Below are 25719 nucleotides of genomic sequence, written 5' to 3'. Positions count from 1 at the left end.
TTACATCATGCCCTCTGCAATAAGAGGCTTTCATTGCGAGACTTTGGCAGAAGGCCCTGATGCCTATGTTTTCAACTATTAACTCATGGCCAAGAATCCAGAGTGTGGGTGAAGCCTGCACGTGCCACCTTGCCCCATGCTGAAAGCGTGGGAAGGGAAGCTAACTGCTCAACTATACTGACATATAATTTCCTTAACACTTTTCTTTTGCATACATTTATATCCCACACCATTTTGTATTTAGAAGTAAGGATTGGCAATAGGCGTATTAGTATAGGCACTTTTATTTTGACAGACTCCGCTAGGACTGTGTTATTATTATTTGATGGTCGTAGCTTGCTCCCATTTTTAGATTTAGGTTTAGATAGGCATTCTACCAACCCATTGTCAGTGTTTTATGCAGTTTATTTTTTTTTGGGCTATGGCCACACACAGTTTGCCTCTCCCATACACACATTTTCAGCATTTTTTATGTGCACATAGGATTTGCCCCCAAGTTACCACTGAATGGCACCAGGGATGTGGCTTCATTGTGTGTTTTCCACAGGGGCTGATTTTCAAGAGAAGTATGTTTGTACAAGCTAATTGCGTGCAGCCTCTCCTTGTGCCCTTTGGCTGACGAAGGGCAAGGGTGGTGCTTGTGGCAGAGGGTGATGACCCTCCTGCATTTCGATTGGTATGCCACGCCATGTGACAACATTGCGCAGGACACATGCTGCCAGGATGATTTTACATACTACTGGTGGGGCATATAGCAAACTCCACCAGAGTGGTCAAGGGAGCAGAAGCGTGACTTGAGCACCCCAATGAGTGCTCCACTCTGCCCCCAGTGGCTATATGTGCTACATTGTATTTTACCTCAGCTGGTGTTGCAGAATTCCTGAATGGCTTGACCAGGAGTCTTGATGGCGGGTAGGCACTGTCACCTGCAGATGTGTTGATGATTGTTATTGCCATTTTTTGTCATGGTCAGTTGTTCACTGTATCACATGAGTGCATGCATGTGCATGACAGTTGATACTCACCTAGGAGCCAGCTGGTGGCAAACCTTACTGATGCCAGGGCACGGTAGATGTAACTGTCATGTGTGTTTCCAGGAAAATTTGCGTTGACTTGCAAGATTACTTCTTTTGCATCACAGATGACCTGTGCATTGATGGAATGCCAATGCTTCCGGTTGCAGTAAATGTGCTCCATTAATCGGTGGTGGGGGGGGGGTGTAGCGCAATATGCGTACAATCAATGGCTCCAAGTACACGTTGGAAGAGTGATACCGCATAGAACTCCTGGCACACTGTCTGCCTTTCCTGCAGTGTGACCAGATCATGGCTTTGGCGGATTTCTGCGGGAAAAATTGCCGATTTTCGGTGCAATTACCGCTGGCTGGAAATCAGCTGGCGGTAATAGCGCGAATTTTCCCCATTGGGTCCAATGGGGAATGAGGAATTCCCGAATGGGACCAATGGGGAATGGGCAATAACCCTTCCGCCAAACCCGTGATCCGGCGCTAATAGCGCCGGGGTGTTTGGCGGTAGGGCTATTAACGCCGACGCTAATAGCGCCGGCGTTACCGCCCAACTTGTGATGAGGCCCCTAGCATGAAATTTCGTGGGAACCGGTACCTTGCATACACCTGGTCGTCTGGCATCCCAAACAGCATGGTGTGTGTTGGGAAAATCTGGGATATCCGCATCCTCCTCCTCCTTCTGTGCCCAACTACGATGGCTCCCTGTATTCCTGCATTCATTGTGGCTGACGTTGGAATGTTGTGCATTGTGTGCTTTATACGCACTGTTTCCTTTGAATGTGGTACACATGTTGTACTTTGTGTGTACTATCATGTGGCAGTAAGATTAGGAGGTTTATGCGTGGCTTTTTCCGATTTGACGTTGCATGGTAAAATCCATAAATTTGGTTATGTTTGCTCTTCAATGAGCATGCGGTTGCTCTGCGTGGCCCGTCCCTCAACACGCCCACGATATTCTGCATTCTGCGTGGGGAATCCTGTATTTCCATCCTGTATTTATTTCCTTGCGTAGGCCTGTCCAACACTTTGCGCGGAGTCTTGCGCACAGCACTCGACTTCACGCAAAGACGTGACGGCCTGTGTGCAGCCACGGAAAGACACGTAAAGTCCATTCCATGAATCAACGAAAGGCGTTTTGCATGCTGATTAGTGCGCAAAGTCACTATTCAGTGTGCAAAACATTCAGTAAATCAGGCCCTTAGTTTATTATTTGTGTGCATCCAATTTTAACTTAAAAGTAGGCGGCAGTGAGAAAAGAATGTTATTTATAGAGCCAATGAGAGTTCAAAAGAGAAATATATGTCTATTTCTGTCTCTCTGGGCTTCGACAATTTAATATTGTTCCGTAAATGAGGTCAAGGAGGCACGCCGCCCATAAATTCTGTCCAACCGCTTCAAAACATTGAAGTTCAAAGCCATGCCATGTGAACTTTTGAAGAGGTTACGAAAAACAGATACCTACATTGGCACTTTGACACTGTTCAAAGACTTCTTCTATTGTCCCCACTGAGAGCAAATAGTGTCGCTGTTTTAATATAATTGCATGTCCTCAATGATCTCTATGGGTTTGCATGCGATGGAGGGCCAGGATTGTCCAGCCGGTGCATCCTTTGCACACGTCACTTCATCATGGAAGAAAAGGGCCTGCTAGATCCGCCCTACCATTATTGTTCTGTGCTAGCACCCTACACCCTCTTACACTGTGTGGCGATGGGGACACGTAGAGCCATTCAAAGAAAAATCATCTAGAGTTTATACCAAGATCATCGTGAGACTTCCAGGAATCAGTTCTATGTGATGTGATTGAAAAGTATTAATCTCATTTTTTTTTTGCTGCTCAATTTTGCAGCAAATATATGCGGGGAAAGCCCCCACACACACCCCATCCCCCCCGCCCTGCCTCCCATAACAGCCTTACATTAGTTATTCACCGAAACCCAGCCCCAAATATATTTGGGCAAAATCCATTGAAAAAAATTCTGTTCATTTTTCTTCAAAAAAATCTTCTACGACCAAAACTCCCTATCCCCAGGAATCAAATGGTGAATTGATGGCAACCTCCCCAGAAAGACCCATTCTTTCTAGAAACCTGCTGTGTTGCTTATGGCAAACCATGATCATTGCCAATGAACTCGGGCATCCAGTAATACTTACGTCCCCTTCACTAACCCTAGAGCTTGCCTCGCAGGAATAAAGGAAATAGCGGTTTCCTCTTGTTGGAACCTTTCAGTTCCTGAAAAACAGCTGCTATAGGGCCTTGTTAGATGTTGGACGGGATCTATAAGAGTACATCTGCTCAAGCATATTTTTGCAGGTTATCCTGTGGATTCAGGCAGGAGGGGGATGCAGATGGGGTCTAAGTGCCGAGATTAGCAGGAAAACAGGAAGTGATCTTCTCTCATTTGCATTTTTTGAAAAGATGCACCGGAAGGAGGCACAGAAGGTCTCGCTCTCTGGTCCTGACTCTCACTCCTTGGATCAGAGCCTCACTTTTCTTCATTAGTAACCCATTTTTAAATAGCAGCCAATCGGTTTGCTTGTTGCACTCGCTAAATTCAACACTAACGGCCTTTGTTAAGAGCAAGCTGTTTGCTGCTACGGCTGGCTCTCCCCACCATCTTCTATAACCCACCTCCCTCCATTAAAATAATTTTTTAAAGCAGTTGGTTCCGCTTACCTTACACCTTTTCTCTCTGTTGCCACCATCACCTACCTGATGCCAGGGAAATAGAAAACAGACCCTTTCGGGAGCTCCCTTTACTAGTTTACTTGCAGCCAAAGTAGCTGTAGGTTTTTTCCTAAAATAATAGAAACATTAGGACCCATATATCATGCTGCTGTGGTACTGGCAAAAGTCACAGGCATGAAGGGGGTTGTAGGAGGTAGTAACAGAACCTTAGAATACATTAAAGGCACTTGCTACGCTCAGATCTGCTACCATGGCTGCAGGCCCTTACCACCCAATGTGGCCCCCCTCACTTCTGAAATTATTGCCGGAGTCTTAGTTGCTGCATTGGTTTTAGAAAACTCTCAAAAGAGAAAACGAGGATGAGCATATTTAAGCATCTACTTTTAGTCCAAACTCCTTAAATACCAATCATCTATACCCTTTGACATTGAGAGCTCTGTGGAAGCAATAAAGGGAACCAACTCTAGGAAAAGGTGCAGCAGGTGTTCCTCCTGAAGGTGAAAGAGGATAGTGTGACGAATCAACTTCCGGGGGCACCAGTGGTCCAGGGATGAATTTCGGTTTCTGAACCATAAATCAGACCCACACCTCTAGTACACCAGAAGGGATCCAATCAGATTGGAAACACAAGCAAATTATAAACCTATTTGTCCAATTGTGGTAACGTGGACGGAAATGCAGGTTTATCTCTGCAAGGTCATGGGTCGCTGGTTAGTTGCGACACAGAGAAAGAAAATAAAATTATTACCCAATGATAAAAGGGACTGTCCAGACAAGGTTGTATACAAATATCTCCTTTATTATTATCACAACAGACCGTTCTAGCACACTACAAAATACAACCCACCCTGTAAAGGAATGCACAGGACAGTTTCAAGAAGGAAAGGGGATGCACTCTGGATACTGACAGGAGGGTATTCAGTAAAGTTATTAATCACAATAGTTCAAGGATACTTGGTTTCAGCACAAAGGGAGCAATGGTTCGTAAAACGTCAATAGGGGCCTTCGGAGAAGGACCAGGGGGGCAGAACCACAATGTACCTTGTGCTTGGAGAAGTTCTTGGTGCCTGACAGGGTTGAGTTGATTTCAGGGCACTTTGCAGCTTCTGCAACAGAGTTCAAGATGGAAGATAGCTGCGGGTATCAGACAGCAGGCAGTTTAGCGAGCAAGGCTGGACGGATGGCTCCAGGCTGGCCTACATGGTGGCTCGGGTCAGGTATCGTCTCAGTGCTGGTGTTGCGGATTATCACACAGCACATGCCAGCCAGGAACTTCTTCCATGGACACTAACGGTGGCGCACAATAAAACACGCCTTTTTATTTTTATTATTTGAACCCTGGGTTCTTTCTTGAAAAGGCACCCAACCCGTCTCACACCCACCTTGACAAATACCCCATGTTGCAATGGACGATGAACCAGGCCGGCGTGTAACAAAGAAATATTTATTTATTTTTAGAATTCAAATCAAATCAGAGCAAAACTAAATTTAGGGCAGCAATCACCAGTGTGGTGACAATATAATGCAAAATGTGGCAATACACTTAATTTAACTTTCTGACATCATCTACATAAACCTTACATAGAAAAACGGAAACAAAATCACGTTTTCACAATCATAGATTGCACTTATGTTATATACTCTGCCTGCAACACTGCCCCAAAAACGTGCAAACCAAATTCTCTGTGGATGGAAAGCAGTGGCAAGGAGTCAGCAAGAAGACCCACCACCCCAGAATAGGAGGTCAAAGAAGAAAACGAAAACCTTCAAAAGGAGCAAAATGGCATACAATTTCACTGGTTACTTGTGGATCAATTACACTCACGGTAGGATAGCTTGGACAGAAATTCATGTGGCTGTACTACGAAGGCAAGGAAGCTTACAGGCTACTGGGCAGGGCACTAAAGCAACGTGAACACAGGTAAGAAAAACGATTTTGGGAAGGAAACAATGCAGCAAAAGCACACGCAGTAAAATTGCAATTTCTTATTTCACAAAGGCTTTAAATTGGGAAACAGCTAAGAAAATAGCTTAACAGGCAAAATCGGAAATCAGTTCTTATGATGGGGAACAAGGGCACATAACAGATAGAATACTGAGGGGAAAAGGGATACTCTTAGTGGGATTATGTTTGGGTTTTTTATAGGAAAAAGGCTAATTGGTTTTTAGAGAAAAGCACAATGCATGGGCAAATTCGTTTATTGATACAAATTGACTGGTTTTACTAAGACTATATTTTAATGGTTATATCATTAAGGAAAGACACTGCATGCAAGGGGGTTAATTTGTAATTTTAACCAGCTCGCACCGCGTACCTCCTTACAGAGGAATTCATTTATTTATTTCAAATAATACTAAGGCTTTACACAAATAATGGAAAGAAATGGAAAAGCAAGATGCTAACAAACATGAACTAACACGGATTCTTCTAGAGAAAGGGGAAACAGAGAATACTAACAGTTTGGGAAATGAGTAGGGTATCTATGGGGTATTTATAGGATTTGGACAAAATGCAAGGAAAAAGAGCAGGATATGCAGTTTTTTGTTACTGGGTGATAGGATACTTACGGGGCAAACTTGGGTTTGGTAATTTGAACAGCCAAGGTCTCTAGGTGGCGGGGCCACGGGTCTGGTCATGGGCAGCAGCGTCAAGAGATCTGGTTACTAGGTCCGCTAGGCTCTCCTTGTTGGGCACAGCTGGCCAAAAAGGTCTGGTCACTTGATTCTCCTAAAGGGATCAGCGGCCCTTCCTCCTTTCTCCCTGAATTATTGGGATGAATGTGGTTCTGGATAGGTGGTTCTGCCTAGATCTGGGTCAGCTACCTCTGGACCTGGTTCTGGAGTCTTGAAATCTTGCAGGGTGAATTTTGAATGTTGAATATCCCTGTGCCTCCCTGTTTACCTCTTATATAGGCAGAGGGACATCATAGAATTTTACAATATGGGTGGAAGCCCCCAAGAATTAGTCCTAGCCTAGGATAGGCCAGCCTATCGGTGTCCCCACCTCCCTCCGAGCTGATTGGTTTGGGGGAAGTGGCCTCAATTTATGTGTGTGTGTGTGTGTGTGTTTTATGACTCCCTTTGTCTCACAAGCCTATTTTTCACCAAAATGAGTTATGAAACAAAAACTCCATATTTACAATAGTCACCATCATAAAAATCCGATAGGCAGATGGGGAGCTGGTGCAAGCGGCTTTAGGTCACCTGGCCTAAGCCCCACCCACCCCTGCCTGCCGCTCTTTTTCACCACTTAGCAAGCCCCGCCCACCTGGTGCCTTCCTGCTTGCCGCTCTTTTTCACCACTTAGCAAGCCCCGCCCACCTGCTGCCTTCCCGCTTGCTGCTCTTTTTCACCACTTAGCAAGCCCCGCCCACCTGGTGCCTTCCTGCTTGCCGCTCTTTTTCCTACTTAAGGAACCCTCCAGCCTCTTTTCCTTTGCAGATGGGGAGCAGGTGCACGTGGATCTAGGCCACCTGGCCTAAGCCCCGCCCACCTGGTGCCTTCCTGCCTGCCACTCTTTTTCACCACTTAGCAAGCCCCACACACCCTTTTCCTATCTCCTCCCCTTACTTTCTTCTATGCACTTACTCTATCAGAATTGTCCCTGGACCTAATATGATAGCAACCTCATCTGTTTTCTCGACCCTCCCATTTCTGTTTTTTCCCTCCCCACGCCCCCTCCGGCACTATCTGAAATGTCATCATGCCTAGTATGATAGTCACTTGATTTGTTCCTCCCCTCCCGTTCTGCACCCCTCTCCCTCACCTTTTGTTTTCTCCGGCTCTACCAGAAATGTCGTCAGGCCTAGTACGGTAGTCGCCTTTCTGTTTCCATTTCCTTCCCACTCTCCCCCTCCCTTCCCTATGTCTTAGCTCTTTCACTATCTGAAATGTCGTCAGGCTGAGTAGTTAATTTCACATCCTTACTGTTCATGGCCTGTAAGAATGTCATTGTATTTTCCCTTGTTCCCTCCCTTGCCTTGAAGCGCTTTGAAACACATTGTGTATAGCGCTATATGAATAAATGATCATATCATATCCCATATTTCACAAGGAATATGCTAGTTCGAATGCCAATTCTGTGCGATGTTCCCTCGCACTTTGGCACAATTTTGCCGTTTATTAGGAGAAATATATTATCATAATTTCTGCAAATGGCTTCATATATGCATACTAGTATATGGCATGTTCTCCCCAAATTTAATGTCTGTGCCAATTATGCTTCACTCAGAAATGCCTTTTTACTGCCATTCCATTTCACCCTGTGCCAGTGTCAGGGTTCCATTCTGAAGGTCCCACCGTGGTTTCAGATCTTTTTTCTCACGTCTTGGACATTCCGTATACAGAAGTAAACAGCCCCATGTCTCCAGCAACTCTGCTTTCTTGTCCCAGTTTTCGGGAGTTAAACGGCGCTTACAAAAGCCTCAGGCTACGGCTTCATCTACGTGCATTCGTTCTTTCAGAGAACGCTATGTGTTGTCATGGAAACACTGGCTACCAATGCACATACGTATGCCTCCTGCATTACGGCGACGTGTCGTGCGTGCTATCAGCTGTTCATGATATAAGCTCCGCCCATCCTGCACCTCGCTGCTTCTGAATTTGTTTCTGTAAACTGCTCTACGTTTTGAACTCTTGTTTCCTGGTTTCTTGACTCCTCGGTCTGAATATTGGATTCCCTGTCCTGTCTCCTGATTTGGCTCTACATTTGTTTATTGGCATTGACTCGGAACGCTTACCGGACTGCTACGGTTCCCCTTTGCACTTCTGGTCTCATCTGCTGCTGACTCAGAACATTTACTGGATTGCCACGATTCTCCTTTGTACTTTTGCTCTCGTCTGCTGCTGACTCGGAACGCTTACTGGATTGCCACGGTTCTACTTTGTACTTCTGCTCTCGTCTGCTGCTAATTTCGGAACGCTTACTGGACTGCATCGAACTTCCTTTTCGGATTCTTCTCACCCGCCTCTTCACTTCTCTGGTGTTTGGGACTATACTCATCGGCATTGGGATTTTCTAAAGACACTGTGAGGACATTGGCGCATCGGCGCAAGGATCAACTACTTTGATTTAGGCATCCTCGTGCCGGCAGGAATAGGATGATACTATTATCCTGGAACTTGCTCTTCTTCTGCTACTGCTATTTCTACTTGGGACACTTCACATTTCTTGACACTTTCTTATCGGTAAGCAGAGTGCACGTCAACCTTTATGTTTGTTTGATTAGATCTACTGCCTGTGTAATAGTCTGTTCTGCTTCCCAGGGTTACCCATCACATCTTTGCTGGAAACATTAGACACATCTCTCATTCTTATAGTGAGTACTGTCTCATATCCCTGTTTCCCTGTTTATCTTGATTCTGTTCACTGACGTTTTACTAATCCTTTTCTTTCTTTTGCAGCCAGCTGTGTACCAGGGTGCAACTTGTTTTCGGGCAATACTCACCTCAATCTGTCCTTTTGTACTCTTGAGGGATATATTGTCAGAAAGACTATATTGCTTCACGACGTGTCAAGCCACCACTTCTGATTTAGCCCTTGGGTCTAACAGCCAGGAAGACACACATAGTCTCATTTTGCTTGTCCAAGAATCACATAAAATGCTGACATAATATCAAATTGTTGCTTATTTAGAGTGCTGAAACAAATGTCATACTGTACAGTAGTTCTTTAAAATCCATGGGGTGAATTTTTCACAGATGTGGGCAGTCCTCAACCCTCCCACAGAAAAAAGTCCCTGCCAGGCTAGGCTAGCACAAAGGACCTCCTTGGAGAGGGTGTTTGAAGTAGGTTGCACATTTATGTTGAACACAGAGCTTGACTCCTCTCCTTTGTCTTTGGATGCAGTTCTGCCAGGCAGTCTGGGGTAACCTGTAATTATCACACGATTAGGCCCTCACAGCCTTAGTCACTGGTAGGTGTGAAGCTAGCCTTGCTGCCAAACTGGTTTGACAGCTGTTGAAGTCCTTTTGGGGGGAACAACAGAGCACAAAATACATTATCTTTAGAACCCCTCTCCCCACGTGTAAAATTGTGTTTCTGTGCGAGCTACAGTATTTCACATTTAGCTTTAGAAAAGCCATGTTCCTGCTTTGCAAAAAGCAGGTTTACATGTGTTCTTTTTTCTCATGTTCTGTCACAAAATGCGGTTTCTTTTGCCATTAACTTTCTGAAAGGCTTTAAAGATCAGGTCAGTTCCTGGGCACAGAAATATGCTTGCAAATAGTTTCTTGGCAACTGACACAAGGCCAGAGAGAGCATCTTTCCTTTGAAGTACTTTGCATGGGTTGATTTATTTCAAAAAGTCAATCCGTGGACTTAAAGCAGAATTCTTTTGCTTTTCATGGACTTTACTTGATGGAAACAATGCCATTCAGTGAGGGATGGCCCTATTTGGTATTCACAATGAAATACACGGACAGGGATGGGTTTACTAGAGCAAAACTGTGTGATGTTTGAGATGAATGTAGGCACCAGTGCAATGTTGGTTTAAATGCAGGTTATTTTCTTGCACAGCCTTGAGCCTTTAAATGGCAAAACAGCAATGCACAGCCATTCTGAATTGATTTGTTTTCTAAGGATTCACATGAATGAAAACAAAATGTAGCTTTTCTTGGGGTGGCTGTGTTCAACTCTCGCCCCATATGCACTCAGCAGACAAAAGCACAGCCATTTTTGGGTAACTGCTAAAATACAGTTTCGTGGTAGGGGATTTCTGTTTGGGCTGGTAAATGTACCCCACACTGGTTGGCGGGTCTGAAGTACTGGTCGAGGCGCCTCGGACGGCGTGTGTGACTGTGGTGTAACAACAGTCAGCAGTGCAGTCGGTTGCAGCTCGAGGGGCTCAACTGGCTCGGAAATGTCCTTTAAGGTGGACGTTGGTAGATGCTTGTCGATGCACTCCTCCTAGCTTCTTCACTGGACTTGTGTCGTCCTTTAAGGCAGATGGCCCAAAGCTGAGGAGAGTGTTGCAGGTGACGGCCTTATCCTTGATTTGGTTCAGAGACTCTCTGGCACTTCCCACCTAGGAATCTTTCTCGCAGCACCTACCAGGGCACGCTGTGTGCTGGCTGGGTACTGGTTCTGGAGTAGTTGGAGGGTCCTCTGGATTCAGTATCTCCCTCTGCTACCTGGATATTTTGGAACAAAAAAGAACAGACACATTTATGTGATGCCTATGTCAGAAAATGCAAGGTTGAGTTGAGAACTCACGGGTCTAATAACTTTATCATACCACTCCATCTGTGTGTCTAGTGCTGATTTATTTTTTAAGCTCTGATTATGTTTTTTAATTCGCTTCCAGAAGCGTGCTCACACCAACACTAAAAAAACACATTTCAGTTATGTGCCCAGGATCACACTGTTTGTTGAAATCTGTAATTATCAATGGATTGTCTGCTTATGTGTCTCTGGGCCACACTTGAGCTGCTGAGTCGTGAGTGCCCCCTGCAGTGCTACCCAATGCCACCACTTCCCTATCAGGACTCCACCATATGGTAACATATTTCGGCACCATAGTAATGGGCCTAGGGTGCACACCATCAATTAGGGAGTGGGGCAAAGCTCTCAGACACTGAACATAGGGCTGCTTATGCCAGATTCAAGGTCAGCTTCAGTTGTGCATACAATAAGTTTTAGCATACTTTTGTCCAGCAGGAATTTATGTTTTTTTGGTTAATCTGTGGTTCCAATCCGGTATACAGAAAGTGTTCTTTTATAATTGTGCAGTGGCCATTGTGTATGTTTTCTGCTTGAAATCCCACTACTGTGTTCCCTCGTTGGTCCTATTCTCTCCATTGGCCTCTTATCCAAATGCACATCACATCTCTTCTATTTCCTACTCATGTCGTGCATATCTTTATAATATTGGCAAAGCTCGCCTCTGTCTTTCTTTTCACACCTCTAAACTGCTTGTATCTCTGCAAATATGTTCACATCTCTCTTATCACTCCTCTCCGCTCTATGGTCTTCCGCTCTCATGCCTAAGCCCTCTTAAAGCTGTGTATCATTCTTCTATTTGCTTACTTTTCTTTCTGTCACCGTGTGACTCTATTCCACCTGCCTTTCTTCTCTACACTGCCCTCCCTTCCACTCTCGCCTGAACTTTAACTTTCTCTGTTTAGTCATTAAATCACTCCACAATCTCTCTCCAGCCTATCTTTCTTCGCTTGTGTCTTCCTACTCGCAGGCACGTTCTCTTCGCCCCAATTCCTTATTTCTTCTCGCGGTCCCTCGCCCACCGTGTGCACAATCACGCTTGTGCTCTTTTGCTTTGTTGACCCCACTGCAATGGAACGAGCTTCTGCTCCACATGTGTTCCCTAACCTCTTACATTCTCTTTTGTACCATTCTCAATGAACAACTTCTTTCTACTTTATTAGCTTTGCTTCTTTTCTCTACTGTGCATACTTGATGTACCGTTTTTATCTGTAAGGCGCTTTGGTGTAAAGTGCGAAATAAATACAAAAATAATCCTCTCAACAGATTCCTTTCTTCCTGTTGTTTCAACAGATTCATAGGGTCATTATAATCACCAGAATCCTGGGGAAAACCAAGAGTCAGAGGTATACCTCCATTAATAGACAATCTGTTGGCCCCAGCAATTCCTGGCAGGCCCGGACTGGCCTGTAGGGCAATAGGCCCATGGCCGAACCAAAAACACAAAATGCTGCAGTGGGCCAGTTTTTCTGGTCAAAATGGGCCATTTTCTGGCCAATTTGATTAGTTAATTCACTCTGCAGTTAGTAGTTTTGACCAGTGCCGCTGAATAAATAGTCTTTAAAATGCACAATTTGCATCACACTTTATTAAAAAACTCCCCGTTGGTTAATATTCAAACCGTGTCACAAAGGAATGTATTCCCATTTGCATCTGTGGGCCACTTTTTCATTGGTGCCCGAAACAATTTTATGGCCCAGTCCGACCCTGATTCCGGGTCATCAGTCTAACTCTAAGCAGAAAATCCAGGGTACAGAAGTGGGTGGATCGGCAGTCAAGATGTCACTACATGTGGATGATATGTTGCTCTTTCTCACCAGTCCTGAATTTGCTATACCCTAACTGCATTTCTTCTCAGACACGTTCCTGGATATTTTTGGATATCATATAAATTGGACGAAGTCAGAATTCCTACTTGTAAAAAGCCCATGTACCATTTACAGGTATGGTTTTCTTTGCAATTTCAATGCATCATGCCGAAATCCAAAATCCGACGTTGGTGCTTGAGAATTTGGCGTGCAAAGTTATCTAATCGAATGTTACAAGGATTTTGTAGCAGTAAGTATTAATACCTCATCGCCATTAAACCTACTGCAGTGAAGGTGGCTGATGTCAATTGAAATGGTAATTCTAAATGATGTGCTCTCCAGGAATACAATGCTAGTCTAGTGATGTGAGCTAGGAGAAGATGGTGAAGGAATCTGGTGCTAAAAAAAGATGTTCTGCATCCTGCATTCACCCCTGCAGGATGAAGGACCTTTGCAACCCAAGTGCTGCAGCTACCTGAGACAAGAGCGTGCTGGCAGTCTGCCCACAGGATCATGGAAAGGAGGCTTCCACAACCTGGCCAACACTTTCCCTCAACCTCCAAATCCATTTACCCACAAGAACACCAACCCGTGCAGAAAGGAGGGCTGTTGCCCCAGAGCCCCTCAATCATTACTTTCCCAACTCTATGGTCTGCAGAACGCACTATGCATGTTTTTGGAAGCGGAAGACGGAGAGGAACCGACCTGCCTGCAGAGGTGTGCGGCTTAGAAGAGTGAGTGGCACAGGACATGGTAAGAAAGTCACTCTGACTGTCTAGGCAAACACATAACACAATTCCTTTCTATCAGTCAAACTCCCCTTTCCTTAGCTAAATGTGTTGGTCTTGTTCACCTGGGGTCCCTTAATCTCTACTAAAGTATTCCTCTCCCATAATTCCTCTCTTTCTTTGAACCGGGTATCCCTTCTGTCCTGTCCATCCACCCTATGCCTTACCTGAGTGACCGAGTCCCCTTTTTAAAGGGAAAGTGCGAACTCAGTGTGCAGCGGCCACTATACTAATAGCCAATATTATAAAACATTGCTCATGTGCCTTTCTGAAATTTAAAACATTGGACTGGCAATAGAGATTTCACGGGATCTATGTCATTACTGTGACCCCTAGAAGTCAGACAGCCGAAAATGCCGACCTTTTTCCCCATTTTTTTTCAACCCCCTTTACACCACATACATATGGCGGGGAGACCCCCGCACCTCCCTCATACTTGTATTATATCCCATACCCCCCTCCCTCATAAATATGTGGTGTAAAGGGGTTTGGGAACCAAAAAAGTCTGAATTTTCGGCAGTCAGAGTTCTGGAGGCGACATTTTGGTATATTCACTAATAAGTTAATGCTGAAAAAACCATAAAATAACTTTTTGTATTTTAATCTAATGTTCTCCAGATCAGCAAAGAGGGTTAAAGAGGCCCCTTTACAAACAGAGTTGGGGGGTGAAAGAGTGTGGCAGAAAACCAGTCACAGATGTTAGGAGTGGGGCATGCTGGTTTAATTGTGAACAGAAGAAACAGTGTATCCTGGTGGGCTGGTTTGGCTTGTTTAAGCGCCGTGGTGCCTTCCACACTAGGCTGCGCACCACCCTCTAAAATGATTCAAGTCTCACACGGATCTGCCACCTTTACAAAAACACAGAAATGAAGTAGCAAACAGGACTTGGAACATGTTGCTTCCTTACTGATCCCTCACCATGAATCCGAGATATAAAGGGCCTCGTCACAGCTTGGGCAGATGTCAGACCTACTTCAGTGAGGGGGGAAGGAGAACCTACCATAGCCCAGACGATCAAAATAAAATATAGGCCGCAAAAAAAGCGGACAAAGCGAATATGCATCTGCCGAGGAACAAAGGACATCTGTCTTGAGGCGTAGCAGCTTTTGGCATGGCGTCACAGAGCACAAAGGGCCAGGTTGGTCAATTCACGATGGAACTCCATAAAACAGGGGGCAGGATCGACCCGGACATGTCTGTCCCTTTAATGGGGCGGGCGCCAGCAGGAGCAAGGCTTATGTTGAACTGCTGGACAATGCGCTGTAATGGCCGCCATCATGGCGTGTAGGCCATGTTGTGCATCTGCTGCTCGTGTTTTATGAGCTCTCTTTGTGCACAGATTTATAATAGAAAGGAAAACGGGAAATGGCTCCATTTCTTAGGACCATATATGTGAGAACTGGGGCACAGGGGGCAAAATTCCAACGCTAACATTTGAACTGCATTTCCAAAGGGCAAATCCGGTTGAAAGACGTCTAAAAGTAAAGAAATCTGTTTATTTCCATCACAATGGACTGGGGGCACAGGCAAACGCGCCTTAAACGTCACACGCGCAGCAAACGGCTTTCGAATAGTTTTAGAAGCCACCAACAGGCGCTGTGTTTATCTGTATCCTCGTTTCTTTGTTCATTTCTTTTTCACGCAAACAGGGTATGATTGAATACAAAATAAAACTTCATTGCGCATTGGAGGCCCATAACGTGTTGATCAATGGTTAGTAGCCAGTAGATTCATCAGTATCAAATAGGGTCTGTGCGCAGGCGCGACATGGAGGCCATATGCTCCAGAGTACACCTGAGTAGACAAGGTGCAACTCACAGTGCAATTAAGAGTTGGGTACAAATACATAGAAAAACGTGGTGCTAACATCCGCCAATGTACCTGGGCAATGAGTTGCCTTGAATCAACAGTAAACATGCAGTGCCAGTGCTATTGTTCTACCAAAACTGCTGTCAATAAGAGGTGCACATCCAGTCAAAATATGGATATATATAATATTGCAAAAAAATAACATAAAAGGCCCCCTGTCAGTGGATAAAGGGCGCACTCTGCGTCAAAAAGGCTGCTATGTTCCAACTAATTAGGGTGAGAAACTGGCCAGAAATGGGGCCGCAGGAAGCTGCAGCAGTTGCTAAAAAGAGGGATTGTCAACCAGTGCCCTCCAGCAATGGCAGAGGATAGGAAATAAAGGTTTATTCATATCAGGGTCATCAATTGTGGGTGACCTACTCTTAATTTGAATTTTCTTTGCATTGAAGATCATCCCTTCGTTGGAATGGGGAAGATTTTGTGAAGCTGCCCTCTACACACACCTACTCATGCTTCACAGTTCATGTGACTTGGGCTGCTTTTGCGGAACATGGAAGGTTGGAAGAGTACTTTTATTGAGCACAAGCATCTTAGCGCCAGGTTGAGCAATCCATAGGTTAAGGAGACAGTGCCCAAACTTACTCTAATACCGTCTCCCCCCGACCAGAGGCGTTGCTAGGTCTGGAAAAGATCCGGGGCTACAATCATATCGGGGCTGTCGGGACTGGGGGCTAGCTAGCCTTTTGGTTGTAGCTCCTGAGCAACCATCCGGGGCTACAACCAAAAGATCCAGGGCTATAGCCCCCTCACCCCCCACCCCCAGTACCGCCTCTGCCAGCCTTTTTATTTCCACTTTCTTAAATGGCCTGACGGGCTGAAGAACAGCGGACCGGAGGATTGCCCAAAGCAATGACAGATGTTACGATTATTTCTAAACCTTCGAGCCATCGCCTCTTTTGTTTTGCTTAAATCTCCTCCAGTGGGTCAGGTATGCCCTGAGCCTACAGGGCATAGAGACCCAAGCTACACCTCACTAAAGACACCCAGTGAGTTTGAAACATGTCTAGCCATGCTAGTAGTCTCATGCAGAATAGCCGAACCAAAGCAGTTTCCAACTGGATTGGCCATTATGGCCTGATTTTCATATGATTTTTACCCTTTCTGTAATGGCTTAGCAGGATAAAGAATGGTGGTCTGGAGGGTTGCCCAGAGCAATGTCAAAGGTTAAGATGAATTCAAAACCACCAGCCATCAAATCTTTTGTTTTGCTTAAAAGGGAAGTTCTCTCAGGAATTTAATTGGCCCAGTGGATAGGGCATGTACTTTTCAGCATATATTGATCAATCAGATTTTTTTTTTCCAATGCATCTTGCTTTCGATTTTCTGCCATTTACAAATGCAAAACTCACAGGTCGGAAACCGCCATCTTGTGATAGTCTTATCCATTGATTAATTTCCAATCGAATCTAGGGATTGAATCCTGAGCTCAACTGTAATTTAAGCAATTGGTGCACAATACTGGAGGCATAAAGTTCACCTCCATAAAATGCCCTCCAACTTGTCCAATGAATAATGGTTAGCAAAATGTAAAATCACCAACCCATACAATAACATTGGAATGAATTTGCCCTTGTAAAAACGTACCAGAGGTCACAATGAAAATGCGCCGAATTGTACATACATCTTCTGCACCTGGGCTGCCAGGTCGATTGTCTTAGTGCATAATCTCTTCATAATTAATTTTGGCTTCTCATTTGAGTATAGGGGAAACCCCACATACACAATATGATCTAATATACTCATAGGTGTTCCACGTAGTTACCACTTATATTTGGATAACTTCCTGCTCTTCCTGCTAACCACCAAACAAGATTTCCCTGCACTTATTATTAACCCATTGTCATCTAAATAGCGCTCTAATGCTGCAATGGCAGAGGCTCGCCGATAGGTGTCTGGTCAAAAACCATGTCATCCATATATGCGAGAACACTCATTCGTAAGTCTCCAATTCTTGGCGCAAAAGATCGAATACTGTATAATGGATCAAACATGTATATCAATCTATTCATTGACCTCTATCTACTCATCTACATTTATTCATCTCCCTGTATGCACCACTCTATAACCCTCTATTCATTTGTCTGTATAAATCTATCCCAATGCATATCTCTGTTTACATCTTTATCTATGCATCACTTTCTATGCATCTGTCTATAACTCTATCCACATGTCTGTTGATCTATCTGCATTTGTTGTGAACTCTATTACTCGATAGACCAGTCTCCCCATAAACCTGGTGGGTGCACACACCTGATGACTGTATGTCAGTCTGTCGGTCTCTCAGTATGTCTGAAATATTATGTCTTTTGCTGTATGTAATGTATAGCCTTTTATATTATGCCAAGTCTAGCCTAAGTTACAACAATAATGTCAATATATGGTTGGTAGAGTCACAATACGTAGGGCAAACCCCAAATGTATTAACTTAAATTACCCAATACTGTCAAGAGCCAGAGCACAAAGACCATAGGACACTTCCTGCCTCCCCACCACCCAGAATGCAAGCCCAATGCCAGGCGACAAACCAGCCCAATTTATAGCCACTATGTTAGCTGAACATGGCTTAAACCAAAAAGTTGTCACCCCTACCCACAACAAAGGAAGGACTTTGGATTGGGTCACTACCCTGAATTGTGATACCGCTATCACCAAAATTACCTTTTAACACTGGACAAATCACTACCTCATCAACTTTACCTTAACTCTTAATATACAAACCACCAAAGAGAAAATCATGGCACCCCCCCCTACCCTTGCTACTGCCTACTATCAAAGCTCTTCCAAACAACCAACATGCTGAGCTCCTAGTAGAAAGCTACAATAATGCCATGAAAACAGCATTAGACACCATTGCTCCTCTAAAACTTCAAAAAAGTAAACAACAAGCTCACCTAAATGCTTGCTTCACCCCACATCTAAAAGAATTAAGAATGCAAAAAAGGAAACTAGAGTCTAAATGGCGCCATACTCCATCTGAAGAAAATAAACTGCAACTTAGACTTTTCACCAATAAATACAAAAAATAAATCCTACTCACAAAATAAATCTCTTTAATGAAAGAATGTGTAACGCAAGCTCCAACATTAAAGAATTATTTACCATCCTAAGGAAGCTGGAATCCCCCGTACTACCACCCGACAACATTGCCAAAGACAAACAATGGTGCACCAGCATCCAAAATGCCCTAGCAAATAAAATGAAGACACTCAAAACTAAAATTGCCTTAAAAAAAGACTCCCTAATTCCCAGTGAAACATCACCTATCACCATCCCTATGACTACTAACTCACCCGGCCTCAACCCCTTCAAATTCAAAAACATATCCATCCCGGAAACTGAAAAGATCATCGACTCCCTCAAACCATCCAACTGTAAGGGAGACAGCTGCCCAGCCCAGTTAATTAAGGACGCCACAAGAGACCTAACCCCCTTCATAACCAAACTGATCTATGCCTCCTTCTCCTCCAACACCATCCCAAGTAACCTAAAAGAGTACTAGGTCCTACCCATCCTCAAAAAGCAACCCCTAGACCCTGCCATTCCCACTAACTATAGACCCATCACCACGGTACCATTTCTCCTCAAGATAATAGACAGAGTAGCATACCTGCAAATCCAGCACTATCTTGAAACTAACCAACTCTTAGGCACCCGCCAATCAGGATTCAGACCACAGCATGGCACAGAAACAGCCTTAATTGAACTTAAAGTACAGATTGACGAACTCAATGACAAGGGAAACACCGCCATGCTAGTCCTCCTTGATCTCTCAGCGGCCTTTGATCTGGTTGATCACGCAGTGCTGTGCAAACACCTGGCATCGGCTACCCACTTTTCAAATGAGGTGATAGCCTGGATCCAATCGTTTTTGGACAACCGCACAATGAGAGTTTTCTCAACATTGGCATCAGCAGACCCTATCAAAATAACTTGCGGTGTACCCCAAGGTTCTTGCGTCTCGCCAACTCTATACAAAATCTTTACCAAGCCCCTATTTGACAAATTGGACACACTGGGTGTCACCTACACAAATTACACAGGCGACACTCAGATCCTCATTCCCCTTTTGGGCAATTTCGACACAGATATGATGATAAAACTGAAATCCTACTCCTCGTAGCCATTGCCAACTTAAAAAAAAACTTAGCCCCGATTACTCAGCATTTAACATTGATGGCAATATAATCACAGTTTCCAAAACAGTAAAAACACTAGGTTTTTACCTTAACTGAGCCCTAACACTAAAGAAACAAGTTAACTCCCGTGCATCCTCTACAGCTTACCTATTAGGGCAAGCAGAGCTTTCCTCACCCAAGCCAGCTGTATCATCATCACCAATGCCCTAATACTCTCCAAACTTGACTATTGGAATGCTCTGTATTTGGAAGCTAACAAATACATCATTGACAAAATTCAAACATTGCAAAATAACGCCCTTAGAACTGCCCTCAATTTACCTTCTAAAGAACACATTTCTAACACTAGAAGAAAACACAAATGGCTCCTGTGCAATTATTGGTGCTGACGTGTCAGCACGTAAGTGTATTCCCTACCGTTGGATGCTGGCTTTTTCCATAGAGAGGATACCAGCACAGCAACCCAGGCCCACCGCTGACACCTGGGTGAGGGTGGTAGTGTTATATTGTAAACTGTTACTATTTTTTTTCAAGCTTCTAAAGAACACATTTCTAACACTAGAAGAAAACACAAATGGCTCAAAATGTGCGACAGAATTTAACTTAAGACAGCATCACTCACCTTCAAATGTCTTAATAATGCAGCCCCCCCCCTTACCTGGTAGCAAGAATTGTGAGAAAATCTTCCACTTGCCCCACCAGAACCGCCAACTCCTACTGCCTGCAGATACCCAAATTTAGACTAAAAAAAACAGGCGGTAGCAGCTTCCTATTTAAGGCGGCCCAATACTGGAATGCCCTCCCACTTGACATCAGAACAGACCAGTCCTACTATAGCTTTAGATGGAATATACGCGCATGGCTACATTCCAATGACCCCCAAGATTAACCACGGACCAATCCATACCTACTAACCTGACTGTACATATGTATACTCTTTAAATGATTTATCGTGATGTCATGTGTATGTTTATATTCAACATTGGCATGTAACTGATGTAATGTAAATGTTTATGCTGTGCCTTGTAATTAAGTTTTTGAGTAATCTTGTTTTCCTGTTCTCTGTAACACCCTGTTACCTTTGGGTTTGGCGCGCCATACAAAATCAACAAACAAACAAGAATGCCAACCCCAAAACCCAATGTTTGTGCTTGCCACATATTAATTGCTGGTCTGGCCCCCACAGCTAGATTGCTCCTCAGAATCTTCCCACTGGGTGTGTGTATCACATTTGTATTTTTTGGTGTAGTGCTGCACGGCCATAATTGCATTTTCCTCCCCTATGGTTCATGGTGATTCTTACAATTAAATGTTGTTGTTGTTTCCACTGTCCGACTTGCATATTCTCCCCTTTGCGTTCCATGGCATGGGTCTCACATCTGAATTTACTGCTGTATGACTTTTCCACACTTGCACTTGCTCCGGAGTGACCCACGCTTTGACTATCACCTGACCTAAAGGAAGGTTCTCCAAACCTGGCTCTTGCCTTCAGCATCCTCACAGACTCACAGCATCTCCTGACTATTACCCACCCCTGACAGGAATGCGGAGGCACCTGAGGAGCCAACAAGGGGGGACATGACGCCCCATGGAAGGCATCTGAGTCAGGCCTTATGATAAGCTCTGCAACCTTTATCTAACTTGGTGTCAGTCTTGCTTCGCTGGAACATCAAGCACTCCTTCAAAAAGGAAAATAGCTGTATCCCACCTGGGCACAGCCGCCCACCGCCATACATCTGCAATTAAAACTGCTCAAGTTCACCCACCCAAACACACATCACCACCAATAGAATACAGTTGCGTCCTAGCAAGAAATCCAGTTCAGCTGTTCACATAATCAGTGTTCTGACTCTCCTACTCCCCTGACAATCTGTCATGGGAACCATCCTCTCATCTGCTATCCATGGGCTGCTATTAGTTTCTTATGAAACTTCTTGAGTCTATGGTGTCCCCCATGCTGTCGTCCTATATGGAATCGACAGGGCTTTTTGATCCTTCCTAATCTGGTTTTAGGCTGGATCGGGGACTGAGAGTGTCCTGGTCTCATTTTATGATGACATGACCAGGCTGGTTGATGCAGGGAGGGGGGGGGTTTAGTGCCTGATTTTATTAGATCTGGCAGCTGCATTTGACACCGTGGACTGCCCCATCCTGCTTGACCACCTGGATCAGGTCCGAATTTCGGGTCAGATGCACACATGGTTTACCTTATTCCTATTTCTTTCTGCCACTCCTTCACTTCTTTATGGTATCCCCCAGGGTTCCGCCTTGTCTCCTATTCTCTTCAATATTTACATCTGGCCTCTTGTGTGTCTCATCCGCTCCTTTGGCATCAGGTGCTATACGTATGCCGACGATACTCAGATCCTGATCCGTTTAGATCTTGATCAGGCTGAGGTGTCATCGTGCCTGGGGCAGTGCCTGTCGGACGTGGTGGGGACTGGATGAACCTCAACCGGCTGAAGCTGAATGGAGACAAGACAGAGGTGCTGGTAGTGGGTTCTCCACCTAATCCCTCACTGTGGGTATCTTCTTTCTGGCCGTCCTCTTTGGGTCCCCTTCCTGTCCCGGTCGAAAAGGTGAGGAATTTGGGTGTAATAGTCTCTGCCTCACTTTCACAGAGTCACAGGATGCCGCTGTCTGCAATGCAGGACACTTTCATCTTAGAATTTGGAGGAAGGTCCACCCGCTGATACCTCCTCATTTACATCGTCTGGTAGTTGCTGCCCTTGTGCTTAAGCACTTGGACTATTGCAACTCTATTTACTTGTCTCAACCAAAGGGCCTAATACAGCGTCTTCAACGTCTGCAAAATATGGCTGCCCGGTTGCCAGTGGCTCCCCCTATGGGGCCCAAATATCTCCTGTGCTGCGTTCTCTGCACTGGTTGCCCAGCATACGGTTTTTAAAACCCTTTGCTTGGTACACCGTGCCCTACATGCCCAAGGTGCTGAATATCTCTGTAATAAGTTCTCCCGCTACCTGCCTATGCGGTCCTTACGATCTGCTACTTCTGGTCTACTTGTTGCTCCTTCATTTCGTCGCTCTCGCATGTGTGGGCGCGCTTTCTCTGTCGCCTCGGCTCGGCTATGGAATGGCCTTCCGCTGCACCTGAAAAACTCTTTAAAACACCTTAACTTTAGAAAGGCATTGAAAATGTATCTGTTGTGGTTGTAGCCGATGCTATTCTCTCTCCTTCCATCGCCATGATGCCCTCGGGTGATCGAGCGCTTAATAAGTGAACATAACATAGGGTCCTAGCCACTCCTACCTTCGTGCAGGCAAGCAATGCACACACGCATTTTATAAATCCTTCCATCGCATTTCACATATCGGACTACGGTCCTTCGAAGGGCGTTCATCCGCACAGCCTCATCGAGGCCATTCCAATGGCAGTTTGTGCAATACAGCTGAAATATAAAATAACATAACATAACATAACATGGGACCCTGCCCCCTCTCCCCAACAGCCAGATGCAGAATCATAGTCCTGTGCAATTATTGGTGCTGACGTGTCAGCACGTAAGTGTATTCCCTACCGTTGGATGCTGGCTTTTTCCATAGAGAGGATACCAGCACAGCAACCCAGGCCCACCGCTGACACCTGGGTGAGGGTGGTAGTGTTATATTGTAAACTGTTACTATTTTTTTCAAGCTTCTAAAGAACACATTTCTAACACTAGAAGAAAACACAAATGGCTCAAAATGTGCGACAGAATTTAACTTAAGACAGCATCACTCACCTTCAAATGTCTTAATAATGCAGCCCCCCCCTTACCTGGTAGCAAGAATTGTGAGAAAATCTTCCACTTGCCCCACCAGAACCGCCAACTCCTACTGCCTGCAGATACCCAAATTTAGACTAAAAAAAACAGGCGGTAGCAGCTTCCTATTTAAGGCGGCCCAATACTGGAATGCCCTCCCACTTGACATCTGAACAGACCAGTCCTACTATAGCTTTAGATGGAATATATGCGCATGGCTACATTCCAATGACCCCCAAGATTAACCACGGACCAATCCATACCTACTAACCTGACTGTACATATGTATACTCTTTAAATGATTTATCGTGATGTCATGTGTATGTTTATATTCAACATTGGCATGTAACTGATGTAATGTATATGTTTATACTGTGCCCTGTAATTAAGTTTTTAAGTAATCTTGTTTTCCTGTTCTCTGTAACACCCTGTTACCTTTGGGTTTGGCGCGCCATACAAAATCAACAAACAAACAAGAATGCCAACCCCAAAACCCAATGTTTGTGCTTGCCACATATTAATTGCTGGTCTGGCCTCCACAGCTAGATTGCTCCTCAGAATCTTCCCACTGGGTGTGTGTATCACATTTGTATGTTTTGGTGTAGTGCTGCACGGCCATAATTGCATTTTCCTCCCCTATGGTTCATGGTGAGTCTTACAATTAAATGTTGTTGTTGTTTGCACTGTCCGACTTGCATCTTCTCCCGTTGCGTTCCATGGCATGGGTCTCACATCTGAATTTACTGCTGTATGACTTTTCCACACTTGCACTTGCTCCGGAGTGACCCACGCTTTGACTATCACTTGACCTAAAGGAAGGTTCTCCAAACCTGGCTCTTGCCTTCAGCATCCTCACAGACTCACAGCATCTCCTGACTATTACCCACCCCTGACAGGAATGCGGAGGTAAACATTTTAGTGAATTCTAGTTATTAGTATAGGACACTGCTTCAATTGGGTTTTATAAAGTTAGTCTTTATTCATTTTACCCAAATTAAATTGACAGTTAAAACAAGTAATAATATATTTGGATTGTAAAAGTGGCTGACAAGGATGTAAAACCAGAACACTCCTGCATGCGCATGCAGTCTTGTTTGATAAAATAATAACAAAAATTAAACTTGATTTGGTTAAGAATGTCTATATTTATAGTGACATTGAAACAAAATGATATGTGATTTTAAAGAGCAAAAATATGTGTGTATTTTTCAACTATTGTAATAGGAACATATTATTTGTCTTTACGCGTTAAAGCCAAAAAAGAAGCCTAGCTTGACCTTGCAAATTTGAGCGCACAACACAGAGTTGCTTTGCAACGTTTCCCTGAATCCCTCGTAGTTGAAATGGCAAGGACAAAAAGTTATTTTTTATTGAAATGTAGAGAAATGTGTTACTTATTTTGCCAATGGATACAAAAATATGTTTTCCCTTTCTCAAATTTACATAGTTACATCATCAGGATGTCCGTATGTCATGGCAATCATCTGCCTGTCAATGGCTTCTTCAACCAGAATTGGAATTTCGCGATCATGATTGGAACAATGATTAGTATCTTCTGGAATGATCGACCCGCCCCAGTATGCCAATTTCCAGTGCCTGTAATCCAAACCGTTGGATATCAACTTTTTCTTGTCGATGTGTAACACCACTTTTTCCCCCCAAAGGAATGCTATATGCTTGCATAGAAAATAGATGATGTAGCACAATTGAATTATATTTTACTCCACAGAACTTTGACTCTCACAATTCAAGTACTGACCACCGATTAACAGAATCAGAAAGATTGCAACAAATGTGACAGTCGACATAAAAATTCAAACTATGGCTTCTAGTAAACGTTGTGTTCTTCCACTGATTGTGTGCGCCAAAAGTTTGAATGTTTTGTTGGATGTATTCCACTTTTTTCGATCGAACTAAGAAATATGACCACTTGGTAAATTCCCGACTATGAGTATTTATTGAAAAGTGTAAGTAGTTTTCTTTTTTTTGCGAAAAGAGAGTAAACTTTTACTGTGTGTATGTGTGTGTGTGCATGTGTGTTGATCTTCTGGGTTTTGCGTTAAGTAACGTGATGACATTGTTGATGACAGGATGTGTTTGGCTCCGCTGTGCACCAACATAATGAGAAGAGGCGGAGTACATCGGTTTGACATGTCGATGTCAACTTGAGGGGCGGGTGATCTGATTTACTGTCATGAGGGTGCTTGAACTTAGGGCGATGGATCAACTGATAAGATTATCACAAGATGGCAGTTTCAGGCCCATGGGTTTTGCATGTGTAAATGTCAAAAAACCGAGGGTATGCATTGGAGAAAAAAAATCAGATCAATAGATATCTGCACAAAAATACATGCCCTATCCATTGGGCCAATAAAATGACTGAGAGAACTTCCCCTTTAGGGTCCCCTGGCTAGAACCTG

Source organism: Ambystoma mexicanum, chromosome 5p (assembly GCF_040938575.1).
Source record: "Ambystoma mexicanum isolate Mex_15411 chromosome 5p, UKY_AmexF1_1, whole genome shotgun sequence".
Taxonomy (NCBI): domain Eukaryota; kingdom Metazoa; phylum Chordata; class Amphibia; order Caudata; family Ambystomatidae; genus Ambystoma; species Ambystoma mexicanum.
The sequence above is the reverse complement of the archived record's forward strand: the minus strand, read 5'-3'. Positions refer to the sequence as shown.